This window comes from Heterocephalus glaber, unplaced genomic scaffold (genome assembly GCF_053883595.1).
Source record: "Heterocephalus glaber isolate CG9 unplaced genomic scaffold, H.glaber_assembly_v1.0 deba00001463, whole genome shotgun sequence".
NCBI classification, from domain to species: Eukaryota; Metazoa; Chordata; class Mammalia; order Rodentia; family Bathyergidae; genus Heterocephalus; species Heterocephalus glaber.
In genome coordinates this window covers 6,962,777-6,989,869 of record NW_028258310.1, presented here as the reverse complement: position 1 = coordinate 6,989,869, position 27,093 = coordinate 6,962,777, and the positions used below count along the sequence as shown (strand labels likewise).

General features: G+C 36.4%; 1 protein-coding gene and 1 pseudogene across 1 annotated transcript in view; one reads left to right on the top strand and one right to left on the bottom strand.

Moving 5' to 3' along the window:
* Window positions 1-27,093, top strand: part of Fbn2 (fibrillin 2) — a 247,670-nt gene that overhangs the window by 85,758 nt on the left and 134,819 nt on the right. The gene's annotated exons all lie outside the window — the stretch shown is intronic.
* LOC106010166 (kinesin-1 heavy chain pseudogene) lies at window positions 423-4,427 on the bottom strand (annotated as a pseudogene).

Here is a 27,093-nt window from a genome sequence, read left to right as displayed (position 1 = left end):
TACAACAGCAAGAATTTCTGACTGTTAAAAAAATAAATTTATCTTTCAAATTAAAATTATTATAAAAGTGGAAATTACAGTAGTTAAGGAAATAGAAAAATAAGCCAATTATGATCTGAGTCCTGTGACTACGGCTCCAATTTATCAACACAATTATCTGTGTATAAAAATTTTTCAAAAAGTTAATTCTGCCAGCCAGACCCTAACATAGAACTTTCCAAGTCTCTGAATTGACCAAATGACCCTATAAACCCATTCTGTGCAAGTTTCTGCTATGGAGCTTTAGTCACCTCCATCACTGATGAAGCACATATTGAAATCGTTTCCCTGTTATTTTTATAGTTGTCAGAAATAAACTGCTGACATAGTTTAATCATCTGAGGAAGAAGTGGCAAAATAGGCACACAGTACTAATTATGAAATCACGAGAGATGGCCAACAATATACTTTATTAGAGGATTATCAGTGACTTGCAAACCACCTACTATTTCTATACTAAACAAGAGAAATTATAGTGTATGATTTACTGTAGCAGGTTAAAAACATAAAGATTTCGGACCAAAATTTACCTATGTATTTTTAACTTTACTGTGTATATGTCCTGTTTCTTCAAATTTTCCTCAATTTTCATAGCCTATAAATTTATATCAGCCATTACAGTATCTATAATATCTTAATTTTACTATATTAAAAATGACAGATTACTATCTGCCCAATTCCTCTGTTAGCTGGCAGGCCCATCAGAAAGAAACAGGGCATTTTCATCCCATCAGCTATGCTAAGTACAGAATAGGAAGAAGAGAGATGTGATTCCTTTTCCAAGTTCTCTCTTTAACTGAGACTTGCTTTTGATATGTGAAATCTTCCCATTCCGAATAATTGGACAACAGGCATTGCATGAGACACGATCACTCACTTCATCTCAAACACCTCGTCGGGCAGCTGCAAGGTTTCCGTGCTCATATAACAGTTTTCAGAAGCAAATGCCAGAGGTGATACAAATTATTTCAACCCTGATTTCATGGCAAACGATTTTAAAATGCAGTACTGACATAATATATTTTGTAGGCATGTAGAGTTGTAAGTGGTAAAATTTAAGACATTTAATCTAAATGTTCCATTTTCCCTAAAAAAAGGAAGACATTTTAGTAGGAAAAGAAGTACAAGAAGCAGCAGTGGTTAGGTAATTTAAACTGAAATTTAAAAAACAAACATATAAGCGAAAAGCAAATACAAAAAAGCACAGTCCTATAAGGAACAGTCAGCTTGGCAGTGAAGACTAAATTTAAGACACAAAATACGAACTGTGTAATAAACAGGGCCACAGTTGTAAACCGTCATTCTCCCTCCTAAGACGCCGAAATTGCACTCTAGTTGTCTTGGGAAGCAGCAGAGTTTACAAGAAGAGTGGGTAGGAAACAGCTGTACAGGCCAGGTGTTGTGTATACATTTTTTAGAAAGTTATAATTCTGCAATCCCAAGGGAATGGAGGTTATAGTCACTGAATGACTGTTTGATACTATGTCCTCTTCATACTTCAATTATTTTTCAATACCTGTGAATATGCACACGTTTACACTTGTTTGCCTCCACCACCTCAAAGTGCTACTGGCTGGCTGTTCTGGACAAATGCTCCTCCTCCACAAATCACACTTGGATGAGTTGGAGAAGCTGCTGGATGCTGCCCAGGACCAATAGGTTTAACAATCTGTGCAGAACGCCCTCTTCTGGCCATGTTCTTTGACCCGACTGCTTTGTTGATGCTGTCTACTTCTTGCTGATAGCGCTTGCGATCACGAGATGTATTTTCTTTGGCTTCTTTCAGTGCTGAGTCCAAAGCTTTCACTCTCTCAGCTGTGGCTCGAAGTCGCTTCTCTAACTTAGGAAGTTCACAGCGAAGATCTGCATTGTCGAATACCAAATGCTTGTGCACCTTAGTGAGTTGTTCAAGATTATTTTCAAGAAAGGAGATTTTCTGCTTTTGAACAGCACTGCTTCCAGTGTCATCAGAATCAGTCTCGGCACTCTTTTTCACTCTGGTAGCCAAGTCCTGAACAAAGAGCTTGCACAGATTGTTCAGAGTCTGAAGTTCTTTTGCCACTGTCTCTTCCGAACCCTTCACGTCTTATTGTGCTTTTTCTCATCTGTCCTCCATAACCCTAAGTTCATGTAATTTCTACTCTTTTCCTGATCTGTAGCTTTCAACTTCTCATGTTCTACTCTTAGATGTTCTTGCCCTAACGTCATTTTCTGGTTTTGGTCTTGAAGATCAGTAATGTTTTTCTTTTGCCTCAACTTCATCTCTCAAACTGCTGATTTGTTTTTGATGAGTTTCCCTGTGACTCTGGATCTTCTGTTCAACAGCTTGCTTAATTTCATTTGCAGTGTGAAACTTATTTAAGTGCTCCTTTTCCATTTCGCGGACCTTTTCTTGTGCTCGAAGCTGTACCAGCTCTTCACTGAGAGATTCCTCCAGCTGTCTTTTCTTTTGCTCCACATTTTGAAGATACTAAGTTACAACTTGATTTTGGCTTCGTGCTGAGAAGTACGAAGCTGGCATGTGGCTCTTTTTCATTTTCTTTCATCTTCTTGTTGCTCTCAGTCTGCGTGCTGTTTGCTGCGCTTCACCATTATTTTGACCTCTGACTTCATCTTGCTAATGTACAGCCTGGTGACAGTGAATTCTTCATCTATCATGCCAGTTCTCTCAGGCTTTACATCGTTTCCCAAAGCAATCCCTATTTCCGCAAGGTCTTTCAGTAAAGACGCCATCATCTCAGCTGCTCTTTTTTTTCTGGTGGTCATTTCCTTAAGTTTCTGAAGCTCAGCACCTATACTCACTAAAGTTTCCGATTTATGATTCAATTCATCACTAAGCAATTCATATTGCTTAGTTTTATCTTCACCTTCCTGAGACTTCTGATCATAGTTGATAGCAAGTTCCTCTAAGGCCTGTAAAACTTCTTTTACTTCTTTAGAAGCATCGTTTTCTGCTCGAAGGTGGTTCAGCTCAGCTTGCATATTGTCTTGATCTCTTCTGGTAGATGCCAGAAGCTCTTCCTGATCCAACATTTGTGTCTTCAATTTCTCTACCAGTTGGCTCTGCTGGTTAATTTCTTCATCCTCATCATCAAGTTGTTTGTACAATTTAGCAGTTTCTTCTTCACACTTTCTTCTCTCACCATCAGTAAAACTTCCAGTAACTCCAATAGTGGCTGCTGGTTTATCATTGGTAATAGTAACATCCTTATCCACTGTGAAAGCTTCCAAATTGGCTTTCTCTTTGTCAAAGTGTTCATCAACAGGCACTGTTTCCCCATTACGCCACTGATTGAGTTCATTTTCAAGCCACTGAATGGTGTTCCACAGGGTCTTAAATTTTTTCTTTCTCTTTTTCATACTTCTTTTTCCACTGTTCTGCAGTTAACTCTACATTGACACAAACTGTATTCTTAATTGTTTTGGCTCTTTGACCAAATAGGAGTGTAGATTTTGTTTCAGACTCATTATATGACTATGGAGAGCAGCAAATGACAATGGTGGTCCTACAGTTACCACCTAATGAGTCCTGAAGAATTGTTGTCATTTTACTTGATATGGAAGTACGTACTACCCTCAGTCAAAGCTGAAATGACATTTCCAAGAGCAGAAAGTGACTTGTTCATGTTCTTAGCTTCATCCAGCACAGCACCTTCAGCTCCAGTTTTACTAACTTTTTCACTACCAGCTAAATCAACCAGATAGTTTTCCACTCAGTTTTTGTTGTTTGCGTGTTTTCTTGTTTTACATTAATAAGAAATATACTGTGACTCCTAGAACTATGTTCATTCATATTTGTAACTGCTACATGTCTGTTGGATTTTCCTTCATCTATGTTATCATAACTTCATCTGGAATACATACAAAACTTCCCGTGCACCCCTTTACATGGGAAACTCAGTTTTTGTCTTCATGAACGGAAAAGTTGGTCTTTGAAACATCTAACAGGTCCCTTATCTTATCCAGATATATTTCAAAATATGAAATCTTGATATAAAATTCCAAACTTTCATCCATGGAGTAAATATAATTAAAAATATCTTGCACAATTATCGGGATAATTCCTATACCTTCTGGATCATGAAGCTTACCCTCCGTCGTGAGTGTCTTTCAGAGGATGTTTGTCCATATGCAAATATTGTTCCACTGTATCCTTCAAGCACATCTTTAACAATCTTCTTTGCACAGTCATTGTACACTTGTTCTTGAGATGTGGTTGACTGGAATACCCGATCAAATCCATACGGCTTGGACGAGATCACAACCGTGTTGTCTCCCTGGAACCTGGCGACGTACTTGTCGCCGTGATTCACCTCCGACTCATTGAGGGGTCTGAAGCGACACATCACTTTGATGTTGCACTTGGCCGGGTCCGCCACCTTCCCGGGGCCGGGTCAGGGCCGGGTCAGGGCCGGGGGCCCTCCCCGCAGCTCAGGCTGCGGCTGAGGCTATGGTCGCGAGAGCGGCCGAGTCGGCGGTCTGCCGAGCAGGGGCGGCGAGGACTCCAGACGCCCCCGCCGGCAGCCCTAGGCCGACGCTTCACTTCCGCTCCATCATGGCGGCGGCGGCACTGGGCAGAGGGCCGGCCGCCGCGACTTCTTCCCAGCGGGCGCGGGCAGGCTGCAGGGACGGGGGAGGCTCGAGGGTGCTTGGGAGCGGCCCCTGCTTCCTTCTGTTAAAACGCAGGCCGGGCCCGCCCGTCCGCGCGCTGCGCTGTGCTCGCCGGCTTACCTACCGACTGCCGCCCGACCTGTTACTGATATTTCATGTGTGTACTTCCGGATGGTCTCATTCCATCCCTTGAATAATTTCCTTGGTATAGAAGCTCTGTCTTGTTTGGTGCTGAATCCCAGAGCCTAGAGCAGTATCCCAGCGTGTAGTAGATTCCTAACAAATCTATGGTGATTTACTGGGAATGAGGTATCCAGTAAGTTAATTTATTTGGATGAATGTCCAAAAAGAAGGCAAAATGTGAGCCCAGAGTTTAAAACTGTGTTTGAAAAGAGACTAATGATCTTCAGCAAAGATTTTTTTTTCTTTATTCTGACTACTTTTCATCTTCTTAATAATATGATTTTGCTCTGGCTAGCTTTGAGAGATGAAGCATAAATATTATATGCAGTTTGGTGTCATAGTCTCTTTTTGATCACCTGTAGCTATTGCTTCTTAGCCTAGGACCTTTGATTTTTGCTAGGAACTGCAAAGGAACTGTTTTCTGCTAATTTATTGGGATGTCTTTTTAACTGAAGTCTTCTCATGAAAGGCTTTAACTGTTAAAGTTTTAAATTTGAGAATGTATAGTTTGTAGTAATTTTAAGTGGTAGGAGAAGCATTTTTCTTCTAATTTAATATTTGAGACATGGCTTAATATCTACTATGGAGGCTTAATTTGTTTTACATCAGTGGTCTGTGAGGCTTTTTAAAAAAATATCTCATGTTCAGTTGTAGACCACTGATAAATTGTAAACCTGAGCCCAAAGCAAACAGGAATATATACTGGAGGTGCGTGTGTGTGTGTTTGTGTGTGTGTGAGTGCACATGCACACGTGTTTAGGAAAAATCAGTTAGTTCTCCCCTTCACTCAAATTCCAAATTCCATGAGGCATCTCATGATGCCCATTGAAGCCAGTCTTATTTCTACAGAGCCAGTTTGGTTCCAAAGTATTATTTCCTAATTCTATCATACAATAAGCAAAATGACTTTTAGGTGGAGTACAGTGTTTCTTTACATCCAAAGAGAAGGTTGTTTCAATTACTTACTCTATACAAACATTCATTAATCTAACTGCCCATTGAATTTAATTGAAGACAGGAATTGAAACATAGCAATACAATATTAAATGGTAAATCTGAAGACTGTTCAGCATTTTTCCTTTATAAAATAAAATTTGTTCTTTTGGAGTCCAGTTCCTGTGGATAAAGCATGAGTAGGTGCCAAGTGTCCTTACATGACCCCTTTTCCAGACCATACCTTCTTTAACATTTCTTGAACTTGTTATTCTTTCCTGGCTTATATGAGAGGCAGGAAAAGAGAATTAGAGTATTGGAAGATTTCCCTTCAGTGGTTCTCTATATTTCACATAGTTGTTTTAAATTTATTCTGAAGAAGCTTTAGCCTTGTTGTATTAACAGAACTTTGTTGTTTGAGATTTGTAACAACTAACATTTATGTTCATGAAACTCAGAAAACTTGTTGGCACAGTCTCTTTTGCTGCTATTCCAACTCTGCTTTGATAAACCCTGGAAAATAAACTATGTACTAACATGAAAATTATTTGCTTATACTTATGTTACCAAAAGTATATTAATTTAAAAATAAATAGTAAATACACTATTTCTCAGGGAGAAAATTATGAATTAAAATAGAGAATGAAATAAGGAGAATATTAACATTGGAAATAGGTAAGAATTTTGAGACTAAAAACTATGAAAAGTATTTTTAAAAAATCTTTATATTATAAAGATTAGATTATAAGCTTTAAAATAAGTTTATAACACTGTAAACATCTATACTGTCTCTCATTCATGAATCAGACAGCCAAAGCTGCCTACCCAAAACTATTTTCTGTCCCAATATCAAATAATTTATTCCTCTGACACTTAGCACATTTTAAATATTTTTCTTGCCAACTCTACCAACAAAATATATGTACCAATAATAAAAGCTAATATTCACTGAGCAGTTAGTGTATGCTAAAAAATACCAAAACCACATTATATTAAATCTTAACGAAAGGGTTGAGATGAATGAACAGAGCCAGAGCACAACCTCCAGAGCTTCCGCTCTTAAGCAGAGATTCCACGCCAGAGATTCTGCTTTTGGGTGGTGCTGTTGAACAAAGGAAGGTGGAACTCAGGTGGCACATGCTCAAGCCAAGGACCATGCTGAGAAGGGGAACTCGCGTGTCAGCAGGAGCAATAGAAGTGTAGTTCTGCCTTTGCCTATCGTATTATATGGTAGAATTCTGGGATATCCAGCAAAACCAGAATCAGGTCCACTTTAGGGGCCCTAACACTGTCTGTGGAGTCTTTAGGCTTCCTGACTGGAACAAGCATTTTTTCACTGCCCTGAAATGATAAAAAAAAAAGTTGAGCCTTCACCTTCAGTCCTGTTCATTCATCTCAACCTTCATTGTTTAAGGCACCTTCCCATTGTGTCATTGGGGCATGGCAGATATTATACCTGGCAAAGCCACCACGTCAGCTTTCTACTCAGATTGACCAGTTGAGCATTTCTGTGTAGCTGGTTCCATGGAGCTTTTGGGAAGGTTAGGCCATAAGGGCTAATTCTTGAGAAAGTTAACCCTTCCCACTGAAGTGTGCTCTGCTGCCTCTGTAGCTGAACTGTTAGATGTTCAGTGAATGGATTGTTGTCATATTTTCTATTCATTAAAATGCAAACTTATTGTGTGCAACTGTGTGGAATTAATCCATTCACTGAGATTTTTGAGTTTTAATTGCTTGTCTAGGAAAACTAGTGTAGGGATAAGAAAGTGGAAATGGAGCTGGGGATTTAGCTCGCAAGTGCAAGGCCCGGAGTTTGATCCCCGGTACAAAAAAAAAAAGAAAGAAAGAAAGTGGAAATGAATTCTATATTTGTTCACTAGAAAGGATTTAATAGCAATAGTTTAAAGAAATAGTTTAGAATATATAAGTCCTCTCTACCATTTCTGTGGAAATATAAGACAGCAATTTTTTCTAAAGAGTAGAGAACTAACCCTTCTAGACACTGAAACGTTTTAAAAAGGTAAAAATGTTTAAATTACAGTCATAATAGCATCTAAGTAGCCCAAGGGACACACGAAAAATTCCAATAAAAGAACTAAAATATGTAGCATTTAAATCAGTAGGGGAAAAGGTTGAGTATACAGTGAGTGATGTTGAAATGACTGGAAATCACTTGATAAAAGAGAAATTTGCATTCACATATTGCATCTTATACTAAGATAAATCTTAAATGAATCAAATACACAAGAATCAAATACAGTGGTGTTAAAACTAATAATTAAAAATTTTATATAATGTTAGATCTGAGGAAGCATGGGTCAATGTGTTGTCAGCTTCAAAGCTATAGAAGAATAAATTGGTAATTTCAACTACATAAAATAAATCCCATGATAATCAAATAAAAAATCTCTAACAGCAAGAAAAAAAAAGACAATTGATAAACTGAGAAAAACATTTGCAGACCATAGCACAGATAAAGACAAATTTTTTCATATGTAAAGAAATTCTACAAATCAATTAAGAAAATACCTAAAGAAAATGTCAAAGGGCTGGGGGTTTAGCTCAGTGGTTCCGCTGCCTTCCTTGCAAGCACAGGGTCCCAAGTTCGATCCCCGGTACCAAAAAAAGAAAATGGTCAAGGATGAAATCAACTGTCGTCAACAAGGGAAATGATAGGGAGTAGTAAATATACTAAAACATGTTTGTCATTGGATAGAGTAAGAAAACACAGTACAAAACTGAGATACTATTTTTCCGTAAACTTTAATAAAACAAAAATTCTAGTGGTAAACTGTATTGATGATGTTGTTGGAAGACAGATGTTTATAAATCTTGATAAGATTATGAGGAATATCTTTATTAATCTATTAATTTTAATCCTAGAAAGTTATTGTATCTATACTCATAATTTAATAAATAGTTAGCTTAGTAAATTATTTTTGTCTTTTTTTGTAATAGCAATACATAGTAAACAGTACATAGAAGACTGTTTAAATTACAAGGCACGCATATAGTGGGAAATAATTCATCCCTTAAAAAAGATTTGAGACACTTTATATAAAAATATGTCTAAGATAAATTTTTATATGACAAAAACAAGTTGTAAAAAATTTGCATAAAAACCTTGTTTCTACACAAAATGTCCGTGGAAGGACATTAGGAAATCTGTGTCATTGGGTATTTTAGAGGGTGGAAATTGGCTGGCTTGGAAATGGGGAGGGAAGAAATCTATGTATTGAATGCTCTAATCTAAATTTTTTGCTTTAAACCGGGTAAATATGCTACTTATTCAAAAAAATTAAAGATAACTAATTATAATCAGATGAATTGATAATAAAAGTTCTTTGCCCTAAGGAATTACTTTTATGATGCATTTATATTGAGTGGCAGATAATTAAATAGCATAGAAATTAATGCAAATCATTTGGAAAACATATATAGAGTTAAATCTAAAATGGAAATCAAAAGTACTTATGTTTCAATAAACCATTTGGCAGTAGTGTTGTCAGACTGATGTTAGGATTTAAACAATGGTTTTGATCTAGTCAATGAATCAAAATTTGAAATACCCAGATCACATTTTAACTTTCTTTTATACAAAAATTTTAAAGTATTTTGTGCCCCAATCAAAAGGAGATTTGTACAGAAAAATGACAAATTTAAGTTTAAAGCACGATTCAGGAAGTAAGCGTGGGGAGGGAAGACAGCCAAGTGTCCATACCCCCACAGTTTGTACTCAAATACCAGGGCCTTCATCCTACAGCAGCCAAGATCATGGGTTTTTCTGCCCAATGTTTTCATGCATATTATGTAAAATAAAGCATTTGACACTTCTTGTCTTTGTTAAAGACAGGCAAGGACAGCACAGAAAAACTAAGGAGAGTTCTCATATATCATTTAATTAGGACTTTTAGTACAGTTTCCAAAATAAGCTTTTTGAAAGCAAACGAAAAATTTGAAATAACAAAACTGACTTAGTGGAGCATGTATTTGGCTACTGTGATAAAAAGATCAACAGGCAGTGATAAATTGTCTGTAATGATGATGAGAGAACATAGAGCTAGGGATTTAAGATTACTCATTAATTTCTGACTGGTCTCAGCCTGTTTTTACTCTCCCTGCCCCAGTTTCACACAAATTACAGCAATGGACATTTGAGACCCAGAGGATGTAATTTAGGTAACATAAGACACTGGTCAGGAAATTATACTTCACTAGATTCAGGGAAATTTTCCCAAATATTGGAAATCAGTTTTGTTTCCCCAATGCCATTTTATGTTTAAGTCCTTTAAAAATATGAAAAAAAAGGCATGGGAAAGTACTACACATAATTTTTCTAGCTCAGCTTTTGCTGAAGATCACTGGAAACATTGAGAGCCTCTCAAACACCTTTCTCAGAGACATAGAAGCCTGTTCTACTTAGCATGAAAGGGTCTGATAAAGGCTTTGAACTTTGATGCTAGAAAGAAAAGGTATAAACTAAAATGTGTCTCCATTTTACTTTGGATAATTGAGGAATTTTGCTTATTAAGTAATTGCTCACTACATTTTAATTTCATTTACTAAATAATTGCTGTTTCAAAGTGGAAATAAAAAAAACTGCAGGACAAAATAAAGTGCTAGTTTTTAAAATATATTTATATTTATATGTTTATCTTTAGCTTCTTCTAGAAAAGAAGGAGATGGGAGGGGGAAGAAAAAGGAGGGAAGGAAAATAAGAGGGGAGGGAACAATCTCACAATTATCATGGCTCAGTGCCTGAAGGAAATTAGTCTACTCTAAAGAAATATCCTGCTATAGTCAAGTAAAAATGTAACAAACTGGAAATATAATGTCTAGATCCAGGAAAGTATTTCTTGTGATGTGGTCCCTTATTGGCCTTGTGTGTGCTTTATTCACTACCGGGAAATGAGAAATGTAGGAAGGTCTTTAGAAAACTTTTATGGGATGCCTATTTACTTTACATACATCCTTATGAGTATTGTGTGCTAATTATTAAAGATATAAATAAAGTTGTGATGATCTGTGAGTTATCTTTCTTAATCCAGGCCAAGTCTTTTTGTTTTAATGTAATTGTTTCATATTTCCAAGTAAAGTGTTTCTCTTCCATAATTTGCCTGTACTAGACTTTAGTACAATGTGTATTTTAAGGGCGATATCAGTAACTGTAAAAAATTTGGCTATGCTTAACTGCTATATTGGTGACAAGTTCAGGCAAATTATTTCTTCCAGTACCTGAGTGGCTGTTATGTCTGGAATACAGCATTTTAAATAATCTCTATTTTGGAGGATACAAAATTTAAATAAATAAATAAATAAATTTAGTTATAGTATGGGGAAGTTTTTTAAATATCATGTGAATATTAAATGAGTTACTATGTTTTGATGTAAGCTTTGGTTTTTCTAGAGGGCTATCATTTCATATTTTACATACTAATGTGTCTTTCAGTTTAATTATGAAAACTATCCAGGGTATATTTTTGTTTCAATCCAGTAACAGCACATACAAGACAAATAAAAAATGGTGTTGCATGTTTGCCTGGCCTGGCTAAAATTGTGAATGGCTGAGGAGAATTTATCAACTATTATTACTACTTATCAACAGTGGTGTGCCAGCATATTAAATTTAGTGTGGTTTAATCAAGCTATCACAGATGCTAAACTGAAGCATAAATATATTCCTTAGCTATATATTTCATCCTCAGAATTCTTGGAAATGCTATCAATTGATTATAAATGTGACAATAAATCAAAATTTTCTTTCTCTCATTAGTGCTAAAGTACCATGATTATTCTGTCACATAGAAGTAAAACATTTTGTTCTGAACTGTATGATTATAGTAAAGATCTCTTCTGTAACCTAATCAATAGCATTTGGTAATTATAAAAATCTTACAAAAGAAAGGATCATAAAAATGATATATCCTTTAGAGTCTCAGTTTAAGTAAAACTTATATGTGGATCTTCATTTTCTAATCTTCTAATAGAGGAAGAAAGCTTTCTTTTTTGGAGGGTACTTTCCCAAATAATGTTGCAAACTTCCACTGTTGCGCAAACCCTCATCTGGAACTCTGATTGCCAGTTTCAGTTCTGTAAATTGGCACAAACTCTCAAGACAGTTGTGCTAGGGATGTAGCTCAGTGCGAGAGCACGTGCCTGGCATACACAAGGCCATGGGTTCAATCCCCAGCAACACAAAAAACAAATGATCAAGACACTTGTGAGGCACTCTGGAGTGCAGAGCCCTGCTAGATCAGAGACAAACACTCAGGGTTTTAGGCTTTGTCACAAATATGCCACTCCCCCACTGTACTGCAACAGCTGCCATAGACCAATGCGTGAGAAATGTGTTCTAATACAACTTCACTTAAACAGGTAGTGGGCTGTAGTTTGCCAACCACTGTTCTTGATTTTCACTATTCTTACCCTGTATTTTAAATAGTCTCTCCTCAACCTAACTCTGCAACTATTTTCTTAGTAACTAGCTAGATGATTATACCTGATCTATAGTCAAAAAATGTTTTAATAATTATAATCTATTAAAATGTTTTAAGACAAAAAACATAACTAGTGCATCAGAATTATGTATTTATGGATGTTATTCCTGAAAATATTATTAATTAGGACAAAGTTCATGTTATATTTTAAAGATGATTATACCTATAGAAATATATTAATTAAAAAGTAATAGAGATAATTCAAGAATTTAGCAACAAGTAGGAAGAAACTCCTCCCGAGTGAGGAGTTTAATAACACTGTAAGATTTATTATTACTATTAACATCATCATTCTCATCATTATCATCATTATTAGATTGCTACTCACTTCTAAGAATAAATGTTGTCAAAATGGAATGCAGTATCACCACTGTATTTGGTAGAAAGTCCTGAGGGGAAAGAAAGGTCTACAAAGATCATAATGAATTTAGCTCCTGTTTCTCTTTCTAGATCTTTTGTATCTCCAATTATTACATTCCATTTTTCTGCTCTTGCTTATAACTTTTTTCTACTTTACTGTTGTCTAGGCTGCAGTTGGAAAACTGGGCATTCCTGAAATTAGAAAACAGGAAATTCTCTCAGTGTCAATAAAATCATTCCAAATTGTTCTATTTTATGTAGATCCATACGAGGGTCTGTCTGTTTACTGTGTGGAACATAAATTAACAATTGCAAAGACAGGGTATTTATCAAATTCAATATTGCATTATATTTTTAATATAATCTTGTAAAAAACTCAAAAATATAACCAAATTCTTTCTAAAATTACTATTGACCTAGGCATAAATAAAATCTTCCATAAATATTAAAGTAGTAAGAAAGGGCTTTAAACATAATGTTATGTTTGGAAGATGAATATAACACAAAATGAAGAGGTAAGCTGAAAACAACCAAAACAGGGTAAAGTTTTAAAAAATGAAACAGTAAATATTCTATAATAAAACATAGTACAGTGTTTATATTCAAAGGCCAGAATTCATAAAAGAAAAAAATCTATGTATTCAACTTCAAAAGAGTTCTTAAAAAAATGAAAAAAGCCTACACGGTAAAAACATGAAAAGGAATGTTAAAAGAAAAAAGGCCAAACAGCAGAAAACATTTGATATGCATATTAAAGACAAAGGGCTAAAGTAAAGAACCCTTAGAAATAGAAAAGAAAAAGGCTGACACTTAACAGAAAAATAGCAAAAAAATATTAGTAGGTAATTCAAAGAAAGGAATTATCAAAAAAATTAAAAATTAAAAAATTTTTTTTAAAAAAGCTTTACATAATATTTGGGGAAAATGCCATAGATTGCTTTCTTGTTTTGTTGGATTTTAAGCATGGCAGATGTGAAGTTCTTAAAGATGTTTTGCAATAGAAAACATGTGAAGTTTGCTAAAAAATATTCTCATCTTTAGTAAAACCATACTATGAAAATTTAGTTGGAGGCTTAGAAAATTAATCCAATGTAATAAACTCCCAGAATACATCTATGTGCAAATCAGATTATCATAATTTTTCCTCCCACATGGAACCTTTTTCTTAATTTACCATGATAGCACAAATATTTTTTATAATTAATTAGTAAAGAAAAAGCAAAGAGTATAGCATTTTTGTATTTATTTGTATTTTATTTTAAGATTTAAAAATATTTGTTGTATATCTTTATTTTCCTTGTAGTTTTAAGATGAATGTTTTATGGTTTTTTCAGAATATAATATTGTAGTTTGTATAAACGTTGGACACTAGTACATATAAATACGATTTTGTAATGCTTGTTAAATATTAATACTTCTTTCTGGAATAAGGAAACCATGTGGATCTCATGAACAGAATGTATTCTAGAATCTGCTCCTCTTTAAGAAGATAATTAAAATGCCATTGTGTTCTTTTAGGAGTATTACTGTACTATATGTAAGTATTGTCTTTAATATCTGCATAACTAGTAAGAAGTGGATATGGTAGCAGAGAGAAGAGAAAAGGAGGAAAAGAAAAGGAAGACTTATGTCTTCAATAACCCATCACTTGCCTGCAAAGCTGTGTAAAATGACGATCCTTGAAGAATTAGGCCAGGTAGAGGAGGTTCTCCTAGGTTCATTGGTGAGAGATGAGTGATCAGCACTGGGAAGTTTCTCAAAATAATAAACACAGTAGGCTGTGGACCCACTACATCAGAGGCAGAAATGCCAGAGTCATTCATGTAGAAATATATTTATTGAGTTCCTGACATCTTTTTAGATCAGGAGGATAAAGAAACAAATAAAATAGGCCAAACTCCTTGATCTTATAAAGGCTCCATTATACAGATGAAGGACAGACAATAGACAAGTAAAATCTATGCTGTATCAGAAGTAATACAGCAATCAGAAAAAAGCAAAAAACAAAAAAGCAGACCAGGGCGAGAGCCTACAAAATACTAATGAGTGTGTGAATTCTTAAGTTGGTAACCAGGGAATGTCGCTGACACAGTGCTGTTTGGACAGAGATCTGAAGAAGGTGAGGGAATAAAGCATGACTCTCTGGAAGCAGAATTCCTCACACAGCCCAGCACAGTGCCTAAGTCAGAGGCATCCCTGAGGTCTAGAGGGACCATGAAGGCCTGTGTGACTGGAGCAGGATGACAAGAAAATTAGGAGATGGATTTGCAGATGCATTCCAGGGTCAGATGGGACAGAGGTTTGCAGGCCATGGTAAATATTTTGGACTAGATTGTGAGTTGTTAAGATAGGAGCCATTGGAGGGTTTTGAACAGAGGAGTGAAATAATCTTACTTTCTCTTTAAAAGGTGAACTCTGACAATTGGATAGTAAAAATATAATAAGGGCACAAGTGTAGAAACATGGAGACTAATTAGGCTACTACAATAATCTAAGTGAGATTTAATGGTAGCTTGGACCCAAGGGGTTATTGGGAAAAAGTGATAAGAAATAGTTGAATTCCAGATATATCCTGATGGTTAAGCCAGCAGACTGTTGACAGATAAGTTGTGGGCTAGGAGAAGAAAAGAATTCAGTAATTCTAAGATTTGGGGAACTGAAAGTTTGAAATATCCATTAACTGAGCTAGAGAGCATCTGTGGGTGAACACAGCACAGAGAAAATTACCAAGAGCTCAGCTTTAGGTGGTTGAGACACATTGAACATTTAGGTAGACTTTTATAGACGTGCGTTTGAATCAGCTTAAGGGCAAGGTCAAGGCTGGTGATATAAATTTGGGAGTGTGCTGCTCTTAATTTATATTTAAAGCCTTGAGACAGGTTATGATCAACCAAGAGAGCCATTTTGACCGGAGGTCCAAGAGCTTAGTGATTTAGAGATCCAGGAGTTGAGAAGAACCAGCAAAGGAAACCAAGATGAGAAAAATCCGTTATAGCTCCATCAAGTAAGATTTTTGTTGTTGTTTCCTTTCCTCTCCCTCCTTACTGCAGCCTGGAAAGTACTCATCCTAGCTGCTATCTAGGGAGGAATAAATAGATAGACAGAAGAAAGAAATTGGCCATCCTCTTGCTTCACTGAAGCCTGCTAAGCCTGGTCCAGATGGGGAAGCGAAGATGCTTCAACTAGATAAACATTAGACCTTTGAGATTGTTGGATTGAACTGATAGTCTCTATCTGAGAGAGACAGGAAAATCTAGGGGAGCTGTCTGGAATTTCCTAGCAGAGTAAAAAAAAACTGATCAAGAAAAAATATGCAGAATGGTAGTGGAAGAAATAGTAAAGTTGCTTTCTCCTTCCACCCTGGTAATTGCAAATACCTGCCACCATATATTCTCCCAGTTAATCTCAAACTATTAACAATATTTTTGACTTCCTGATTTATAGCTTTAAGCCTACAGACAAGTTTCACTTTTGCAGAAATCATCAAGGAAGATAAGCAAGATCCTTGAGTAATTTAAGGAACATGAAGATCCTTCAGTCTCAGTTAAGACCACTGAGATGCTTTAATGCCCATGAGAATTCTCCAGATATCTTTCCTTATAGATAGTCACCAATTCTGCCCCATACCATGTAGCCCACATGTGTAGTAATCATTAGCCCAGTTTGAATGTGACCCTCATGAGGTTAACTCGCAGAATTGGTAGGCCACCCAATTAGCCATTTTGAATTTGTTGTTTCCCACAAAGAATGCTAGTGAATGACTTGTTAGATGTATACAATCCCATCTCCTTCTTGAGAATATAAAAGTGTATATTTTATAGGCTAACCCTTAAGAGTAGCCCCTCCATACTTATTTCCACACCTACACAATGTATTTTGTGCATATGCGGAGTCTGTGTGTCCTGATGTCTGCTACTTTTAAAATTTAAACTATTTTTTAAATGTAACCTGTCAGGAAAAATTTAAAAATTATCCCAAACCAAGAAAATAATAACTGTGCCAATTTGAAGATTAACTTCCTTATAAGGACTGTATGAACATTGTATGCTAGTGACTGAGTGTAACATTTTCATTGAGTTTATTTCCTTTTATGGTAGTGAGTATGAGAAGCACAGAGGTTAATGCTCATTTGTATAGTAATTTATATAGTAACTTTATAGTAGTGGAATCTAGGCCAGTTTTTTCCTCTTGGTGCCATTTATTTAGAAGACACATAATAAATGACCTTTTGACATATTATTAAAGTATTGATAAAATATCAAGATATCTTGAATTAATTTTCTTACTGCATGATGCCAAAATACATTTTTAAATCCTTAAGGTTTTATGATTATACCTTAATGCACTGATGCTTAATGAGAAAAATGGGAACAGAAAGCACTAAATTCTTGCAACCTTGCCAAGTCCAAATGGTTATATAGTAAATTCAACTTTGGAATTTCCTGACTTTCATGTTGCTGAAATTTTAGGTTTTACCCAACATCAAGGGAGACATTCAATTTACCTTTCCTGTATTTTAACATTTTATGGCAATTGTGGAAGGCAGGGAGGATTGGAAGATAGATTGAGGAAGACATGATTTCTAACAGCTCCCCTTTCAACTGTATAATGTTAAGACTCCAGTATTTTAAAACTTATAAATACTTTGGTCTTATTTGTCTTGAAAGGCCTTTTCTACATTTAAAGTTCATCCTCATAATTCCTAAGTTTGCAGTAACAAAAGGTAAAAAAATATTTCCACTCTGAGAAAAACACGATGGGGGTTGAGAAGAAAGAAAGGGAGGCAAGCAGGCAGGCAGGCAAACCATTGATGGTGTGTGACTGTGCTTTCCAAGAAGTATCATTTTGAGATGCAGATGAAAAAAATAAGCTCATGTTGTTTATGTTATAATCAATAACTTAGGTAATTTGAAACAGAAATAGCTTCCGAACTGTCATTGTAATGTGAAAAAGTCTTGTGATAGAATTGCCTCTTGCCACTATTACTTCATGTAAGAGTTACTCCAAATTAGTGTTTAGAAAGGTGCCATATTGATTTCAGGCCAACAGGGAACCATGCATTATCTTGCTACAGTAATAGCCTTTTAAAAAAAGTGCTATTATTCAGCCTAAGTGGATAAAGTACCTTTTATTTAAAAAATTCCCCTAGTGTTCATTAATGTTACCATAACAGGCTATGTCAGTGGTGCCTCAGTTCATGAACACTTTTGTTTGTGAACAGTTTTTGGTTCACAAACAGAAGCATTTGGCAAAATTTAGTTTTTGTTCACGAACTCAGCATCCAGTAATGAACATGACTGTGGCCATCTTTTTTGCACAAACAGGAATGTGGCCATTTTTTCCAGAATCAAGGAATGAATTAAGTTTGTGTACTGTACTTCCTTAGAGAGTTGTGACGGTTTAGCTTAATTACTAACTTTCCTCAATTATGAGCCTCCTGGAGAGTGATTGGATTGTTGAGGTGCTGCTCAGCCCTCCTCAGTGGATTATCCATTGCTATTCGTAGCAGTGCTGTAGGAAGTGGGCCCCAGGCAGAGGTGGGTCACTGGGACACTTTTTGATTGTGTATCTGTCTCTGGCACCCTTCCCCTGGGCTGTGCTTCCCAGCTACCATGAACTGAGAAGCTTTGCTCTGTCAGGCCCTTTTGCCATGGTGTCTCTGCCTTGGAGCCAGCTGCCCACAGACTAAAGTCTCTGAAACCATGATCCAAATAATTCACCCCCTCCTCTAAGTCATGGGCATTGGATATTTAGTCCAGCAGTATCAAAGCTGACTAATACAACAGATAATAGAAAAGAGAGATCAAGAGAGACTATAAAATCCTAATATAGTAAAACCCTGAAATAACACAAAAGTATTCAAATAAAGTGATAGACCACTTGACTCTATTTTCTCTATGACACTCGATGTTTTCTGTCATCCTAAAAATATATTCTTCCATCTTCCCCTTAAAGGACTGCTTTCTGTCTTCCTCTTAACATCAAGCCTTGGAATTATGGAAGGTCATTCCATTTGCTACTTTAATTTCCCCTGACTTATTCCAAACCGACTGAAATCTGGGAAATATCATAACCAGTAAAATGATACTAATTTCACCAAACTCACTAAGTGAACCGTTTTCATCCCTTTTCTTGTCTGACATCTCTGCAGATGCTATCATGTATATGCAGTTGTTTTCCTAGAATGGAACATAGGTCTCTCTCCTGAGTTTCTTATCTTTGTATGTAATCACTGATGAGGTATATACATTACCCCACATTATCTCAAACTCAATGTGCATGGGCTAAGTCTCTAAGCCCACTACATGCACCCTACATGTACCTTTCCATCATTCTTCACATTCCCAGTGTAGTGATAGACACAACCATACATCCTCTTACCCAAGTCATAAATCTGGGTAAAACTCAGCCATTTCATCACCAAGATATTTGTATAGATTCTTCCTAAATAAGTCTTGAATTCTTCTTCTCTGCTTTTGTCACCATTGTCTGTCTCTTGGATTTCTGAGACCGCTTTCTTTGAGGTCTCCCTGTGCCCTGCATGTTCCACTGAAGTCCTTTCTCCAATTCAGTGATCTTTGTGTCCAGTTTGATCACGTCACTCCCTTGTTTTAATCCCTATTATCAAGAGAAAGATCATGATTATTCTGTTTACCTTCCCAGCCTCATTTCTTTCCACACACTTTGATTCCAACACATTAGCATGTACTTATTTTCTAGAATAAATCATACTTATTCTTGTTTTGTCTTTGTGCTCTTTCTTCTACTTGGAATTCAATATCCATTTTTATTTCCTAGCCTCTCGTAGGTCTGTTTATCTGTTTCAGTTTAACTGTCACTTTTCTGTAGACATCTTTCCTGGATCGTTGCTCCTCTGCATTCCCTTTTCGCCCTTTATTACTTCTGCTATCGCATTTGTCACACCACATTGCCATCAGGCGTAATCCTGGTCTCCTGGCCATCACTTCCAGCTTTTGAGAAAGGAATTCTGAAAAACCGTGGTCTCAGCTTGCACTGCTTTTAATCTTTCTAGTGTAAGGAAATATTTATCTTGTATTTTGAAGCCAGCTGGATGATTTTTTTTCTCTTTTTATATAATATTAGAAGAAAAAGGGGAAGATTAAAGCATCTTGACTAAAAGGAGGAATCTGCATGCTTGATAAGCTGTGCGGGTGTTTCTGAAACACACTAAAGTTTTGTAACATCTGTCCTCTGTTGTACTCCATTGAGGAGACTGAAGATATTTGATGTGAACTTACTGAACTTCAGATTTCCTGTTACTATGTCTTCATTTTCCATTTTCCCTACCTTTGATGAAATGTCTTCCTATTTTCCTAATACAAATATAGCAGTTTTGCTCTTAACTCCATTACTTTCTGCACAGCTTTGACCTTTCCGTTCATTAGTTCATTTTCTAGATTGTGTCTCTTCTCTTTCCTGACTCTTCCATTTTACTCAAAGCAAGGCTATCCTAAAACACAGGAACACTGAACCTCTTCTGCCCCTCTTCAACCACCTCTCATTATACTACTTTTGCTTTCTTTACCATAAATTTCCTAAGTGTTATTCAATACCAGCCGTCTCAATTCCTCACCACCTACTGATGCATGTTTCTTTTGCTGTATAACATTGCCTTTGTTTTCTAGAATGCCTATGGCATTTGCTATATGTGGTCACTTTGTTTCTTAAATATTCTTCCTGAATATACTAGTTTCTATATACTAGCTTCTAGAACTTGTTACCACAAATTTAGTGGGTTAAAACAACAGTTACTTTTTTTTTTTTTTTTTGGTACCAGGGATCAAATCCGTGTCCCTGAACTTGCAAGGCAGGCACCAGAACCACTGAGCTAAATCCCCGGCTCCACAGTTACTATTTTATACAGTGGCATCTCGGTTCACTAACTTAATTCTCTCCACGGTTCTGGTCACAGAATTTGTTCCACTATTCTTAAGCAGAGTTACCACAGTTGTTCTGGAAATCTGAAGTCAGAAATGTGTCTGAGCTGACATCAAGCTGCATGATTGTTTTCCTTCAGAATTGTCTAAGGGAAAAATCTGTTTTCTTGTCTTTTCCAGCTTCTGGAGGTGACCCTCATTCCTTGGCTTTATGAACCCTTCCATATTTAAAGCTAGCAATGCAACACCTTCAAAAATTCATCTGAATCTGGCATTTGTGATTACTTTGGACATAAAACTAGATAATCTAGGACCATCTCAAGATTTGGCTGATTAGTAACCATAATTCCCTTTGTTTTTGAAAATTAATGTATTTATAAGTTCCAGGGATGACATTGAGTGCCCATTACTGGTGCCTACAGCTTTTGACTTCTTTAAAACTTAAACAGCCTTTCAACAACCTGATGACCTTTCTTCCCCATTTCTTTATCTTCACTTGTTTCTCTTCTTTCAAATGAAATATATCCTCTTAGTAACTATCTTTAACATTCTGTCTTCTCTAATGATCTCTTCTTCTCTCCACTGTATAATCTCAAACTACTGATTTTATTCACATTGATGGTTTCCATCTGTATCAATAGATGCCAGTCACTTTCTAACGATCAGCCATGAATAGCATCTATTCAGCTGTTTAGATACCAGTAACTCAAAATGTTAACAATGAAACCGTCAATTTTCCCCAAAATATCTTTTTAAGCTTTGCTAATTTTATCATTATTAGCTTAATAGTGGAACCTTTCTGCCCTTTTTTCTGATTTTTGCTTTTACTTCCTGGATATTTTTGCATTTATTCTTTTTTATTTTTTTAATTTTTATTTTTTTTTGCACTTATTCTTTTCTTTCTTAACCCCCATCCTTACTAACTGGAGATTTGGGCCATATTATCACTTCTTAACTCAGCCCTGTTCTTTATCAACATTGCCAGGTATCTTGGAAAAAATTAAATTAATCATTTTTATATTAAACAAATTATTTATACCCCTTAGAGTCAATTATTCATCAGCAATAAACTAAATTTTCCACAATAGTATATACTTGAGTTTGAGTCAACCATTTTTCAGGGAAAATATGTGTTACTAAATCTAATATTTACCAATTGGAGATGAAGGTAAAATAGAGTGATAATTCAGAAATTTCATAACTCTCCTTCCTAACTTTGCTGTATATGCTTACAACACAAGGGGGAAAATGCACAAGAAGATTCTAAGGATTATATTTGTCCCCCTGCCCATTAATAAATTATATGTAGGAGAAAATTAACTTCATGGTAACTGGCTGACTCATCTAGGAAGGTTATTATTTCAGCTTTCTTAGTTATAACAAGTGTAATCAGTAAGATATCCAACGATTAATGGTTCAGACTAAAGTAAAAAACCTGAATTCAGCTAAAAATAAGTTATGGCAAGGGAAAGCAAGGCTTTCAAAATAGTAAAGTAAGGGTTTCTGTAAACTTTCTTTTAACAAAACAAGAATTTAACAGGTGAAAACACATTTTTCAGAAGTTTTAACAATTTAAAGTCTCTGTAAATTAAAATCCAGCACCATATATAAAAGACTTTACTTCATTGTTAATTTTCAAAGCTAGTTCCATTTAAGAAAAAAAAGGATTACCTATCGCTATCAATTGAGATCTACTCCAGAAATGCAAGATTGGTTCAGCATCTGAAAAATCAATGTAATATTTAAGTTCAGTAAAGAAAATCTCAATAGACACACAAAAAAAAATCTGAAAAAAAATATGCTATTCCATTACAAAAATGATCTACAGATTGGGAAGAGAAGAACTTCCTCAACTTGATAAAGAATGTCCAGAGCTGCACTGGTGAGCAGGCCCAGATCTGCGTGGCTGCATGCGAATCCCAGTGGGGGTCTGCCCCACCCCAAAGGCTCCTGCCCACCTTCCCAGGTTGGGGCCTGCCCAGAGAGGAGCTGCACAGGCACACAGGCTTCTGCCAGAGGTCCATCATACAATCAATGAGTGCTCATAGATCCTGGGAAACAGCTGTATGCCCCAGATTGGCAGGGCTTCAGGCAGATCCTGGTCAGGGGTCCAGCCCTATCCCAGAGGCTCGGGCACACCTGCCCAAGCCAAAGCCCCACCTGGAAAGGGGCTGAATGGACACATAGGCTTTAGCCAGAGGCCCACCATACCATCTGCCACAACCAGGGACCCGCCTGGAAAAGAGCTATACAGGCACATATGCAGTACCCAGAGGCTTGCCTGATACCATTGATAAGTGCATGGCGATCCTAGCCAAAGCCTGTGCAGACAACAGGAACTGTGATGCACAACCCCCAACCAAAGGCCCTCCCAGATGACAGCTACATAGGGGGCCCAGCAAGAGGCATGGCTAGATACCATTCCAAGTGTTCACAGGCCCCAGCAAGAAGCCCTCCCAGACAACAGGTCAGCTCAGGGATCCAGAAGGCCACCACTCTGAACCCAGGAATTGGTATACTGGTGAGCAGCAGAGTAAAGGCTGTTTGGTGGGTTGGTGAGAATTCAAGACCACTGGGTGAGCAAAAAGTCGCCTCAACAAACACAGCAGGCTGCATCTGTTGAAATGAGAAGACAGGTAAATAAGTCCAAAAACCAGACTTCCAGATCACCTAAGACAACCTCAAAGGGCAATGAGATGGAACGATCTGATACTCAACAACCTGGATTCCCTGAACTGGCAAGGAAAGAGGACCAGGAAAAAATTAAATCAGAAATAATTTCTAAGATAACAGCAAAGATTGTGTCCATATTGCAAGACATGATTAATAAATCTAGAGAGGACACAGATTAAAAAAAAAAAAGAGGAGCTGAGGAACATGGTGGAATCCCAACATGGGAAACAAATGGAACCCATAAAACAGATGCAAATAGAAATTAAAAACTACATTGAAAGTTTACACAGCAGAATGAGCAAGTGTGAGGATGGAATTTCAGATATAGAAGAGAGGATTGCAATTAGGGACCTGGAAAAGAAAAATTTCTTAAAAATAGTAAAGGACCACAAGAAATCAATCCAGCAGCTGCTACACAATGCAAAGAATAACATCAGACTGATTGGAGTCAATGAAGAAAAAGGAGAGAGTGCAGATGACATGTAAAACTGTTCTCAGAAGTAATTGCAGGAAACTTCCCAAGCAGGGGAAAAGAACTTGACATTCAGATAAGTTAGGCGTATAGGACTCCAAATAGCCTTGATCAAAAAAAATCTACACATAGGCATATAATAATTAAGATTCCAGAAACCCAACAGAAGAACAAAATTCTACAAGCAGTTAGAGAAAAGAAACAAATCACATACAAAGGAAAGCCTAACAGAATCACAGCAGACTTGTCAACACAAACCAAGGCAAAGAGAGTGTGGAGTGACGTATTTCAAGGCCTAAGGAAAACAACCTCCAACCCAGATTGATGTACCCTGCAAAACTATCTTTCAAAATTGATGGAGAAATAAGATACTTTCATGACAAAGAGCACCTTGGGAACTTCATGAATACCAAACTAGAACTCCAAAAAATTTTAAACAATATCCTAGGAAAAGACAATGAGGATCACAACCCCAGGAAGTTGTGCAGAATGAATCCATCAGGTACGATAAGAAATTAAACACAAAGGGGGAGAATAAAACAAAAACAAAAATTCATGACAAGGATAAGTCAATACATATCAGTTATAACCATCAATGCAATAGTATTAATTCACCAATCAAAAGAAACAGACTGGAAGACTGGGTCAAGAAGCAAGATCCAACAATATGCTGCATACAACAAACACACTTAATTCCAAAAGAAACTCATAGACTGAAAGGTAAAGGGTGGAAAACAATAATCCATATGACAGGAACCCGAAAAAAAGCAGGAGTAGCTATCCACTTTACAGATCAAGTAGATTTCAAACCAGCATTGATTAAGAGAGACAAAGAAGGATACTACATCCTTGTAAAGGGAACAATCCAAGAGGAAGAAATGACAATCATAAACATATATGCATCAAATGCTAGTGCACCCAACTATATAAAACAAATACTAACAGACATGAAAAATCATATACGCACTAATACAATAGTAGTGGGGGACTTCAATACCCCACTCTCACAAATAGATAGATCAACTAGACAAAAAATAAACACTGAAATACTAGAACTCAATCAAACTCTTGAACAAATGAACTTAACAGATGTTTACAGAGTATTCCAACACACAAAATCAGAATACACATGCTTTTCAGCTGCACATGAGTTGTTCTCTAAAATAGACCACATACTCATTCATAGAACATGTTTAAGTGCAAAGCAATTGAAGTTATTTACTGTACATTATCAGACCATAGTGCAATGAAATTGGAGACCAATTGCAAAAGAAACTGCAAGAATTTCATAAACACATGGAAATTGAACAACACACTTCTAAATAACCAGTGGGTCATAGAGTAAATTAAAGAAGAAATCAGACAGTTCCTACAACTAAATGGCAATGCCAATACAACATATCAGAATCTATGGGACACAATGAAAGCAGTCTCACAAGGGAAATTAATAGCACTGAATACTCACATTAGGAAAACAGAGTGAGCTCAATTACACATCCTGATGCTGAACCTCAAGCTTCTAGAAAAAGAAGAATAGGACAAATGCAAAGCCCATAGATGAGAAGAAATTATAAAGATCAGGGCAGAAATCAATGCAATGGAGTCTAAGAGAATGATATGAAAAATCAATGAAGCCAAGAGTTGGTTCTTCAAAAGAATAAACAAAATTGACAAACCCTTAGCCAAGCTTATCAGAAAAAGGAAAGAAAAGGCCCAAATCCATGCAATTAGGAATGAAAAGGATGCAATTACAATGGACCCAGGAGAAATCCAGAGGATCATTAATACCTACTTTGAGAAGCTATATGCCAAAAAGATGGAAAATACAGAAGAAATGGACAGATTCATAGATAAGTATGAATTACCAAAATTGAAAGAAGATGACCTAAAAATTCTAAAGGACCCAATATCAATCAATGAAATTGAAAATGTAATTAAAAACTTATCAACTAAAAAATCCCCCGGTCCTGATGGCTTCACTACCGAATTCTACAAGACATTGAGAGAGGAACTACTGCCACTACTGTTTAAACTCTTCAATGAAATTGAAAGGGAAGCAATACTCCTGAATTCATTCCTGGAAGCAAGCATTGCCTTGATCCCCAAAGCAGAGAAAGATGCCACTGAAAAAGAGAACTATAGGCCAATCTCACTAATGAACATAGATGTAAAAATCCTTAATAACATACTGGCAAATAGAATGCAGAAGATCATCAAGAAGATCATACACGCTGACCAAGTGGGATTCATCCCAGGGATGCAGGGATGGTTCAACATATGCAAATCATAAAGTGTAAAACACTATATTAATAGAGCCAAGGACAAAAACCATATGATCATCTCAATAGATGCAGAAAAAGCATTTGACAAAATCCAACATGCATTTATGATAAAAACCCTACAAAAAATTGGAATAGCCAGTCTCTACCTCAATCTGATAAAAGCCATCTATGAAAACCAACAGCCAATGTCATAGTAAATGGTCAAAAACTGAAATCCTTCATGCTAAAATCAGGAACAAACAAGGATGTCCACTATCACCCCTCCTGTTCAATATAGTTTTGGAAACATTAGCCACCACGGCAATTAGACAATAGAAAGAAATAAAAGGAATAAAGACAGGAAATGAAGAAGTCAAATTGTCATTATTTGCAGATGACATGATACTCTATATAGAAGACCCCAAGAATGCCACCAAAAGTCTTCTAGACTTAATAACTCAATTCAGTAAAGTAGCTGGATACAAGGTCAACACACAAAAATCAATAGCTTTTCTGTGCAAGAAAAACAGACTAGCTGAGAGAGAAATGGGGCAATCAATTTGTTTCACAACAGCATCAAAAAATTGAAATACCTAGGAATCAACCTAATGAAAGAAATCAAAGACCTCTACTCTGAAAACTATAGCACTCTGAAAAAAGACACTGAAGAGGATATCAGAAAATGGAAAAACATCCCTTCCTCCTTCAACATAGAGAAAATGGCCATACTTCCAAAACTGCTATATACATTCAATGCAATCCCAATTGAAATCCCAGCAGCATACTTCACAGACCTGGAGAAAACAATCCAGAAATCCATTTGGAACAAGAAGAGACCTAGAATAGCAAAAGCAATACTAGGCAATAAAGACAAGGTAGGGAGTACTACAATTCCCCAACTTGAAACTACACTACAAAGCTACTGTCATAAAAACAGCATGGTACTGGCAAAGAAACAGACCTGGGGACCATTGGAACAGATTAGAAGATGCAGAAACAACTCCAGACACACTCTGCCACCACATCTTTGACAAAGGAGCCAAACACCCTCACTGGAGGAAAGATAGCCTCTTTAATAAATGGTGCTGGAAAAATTGGGTTTCAACTTGCCAAAGATTAAAATCTCTCACCATCCACTAAACTGAAATCAAAGTGGATTAAAGATC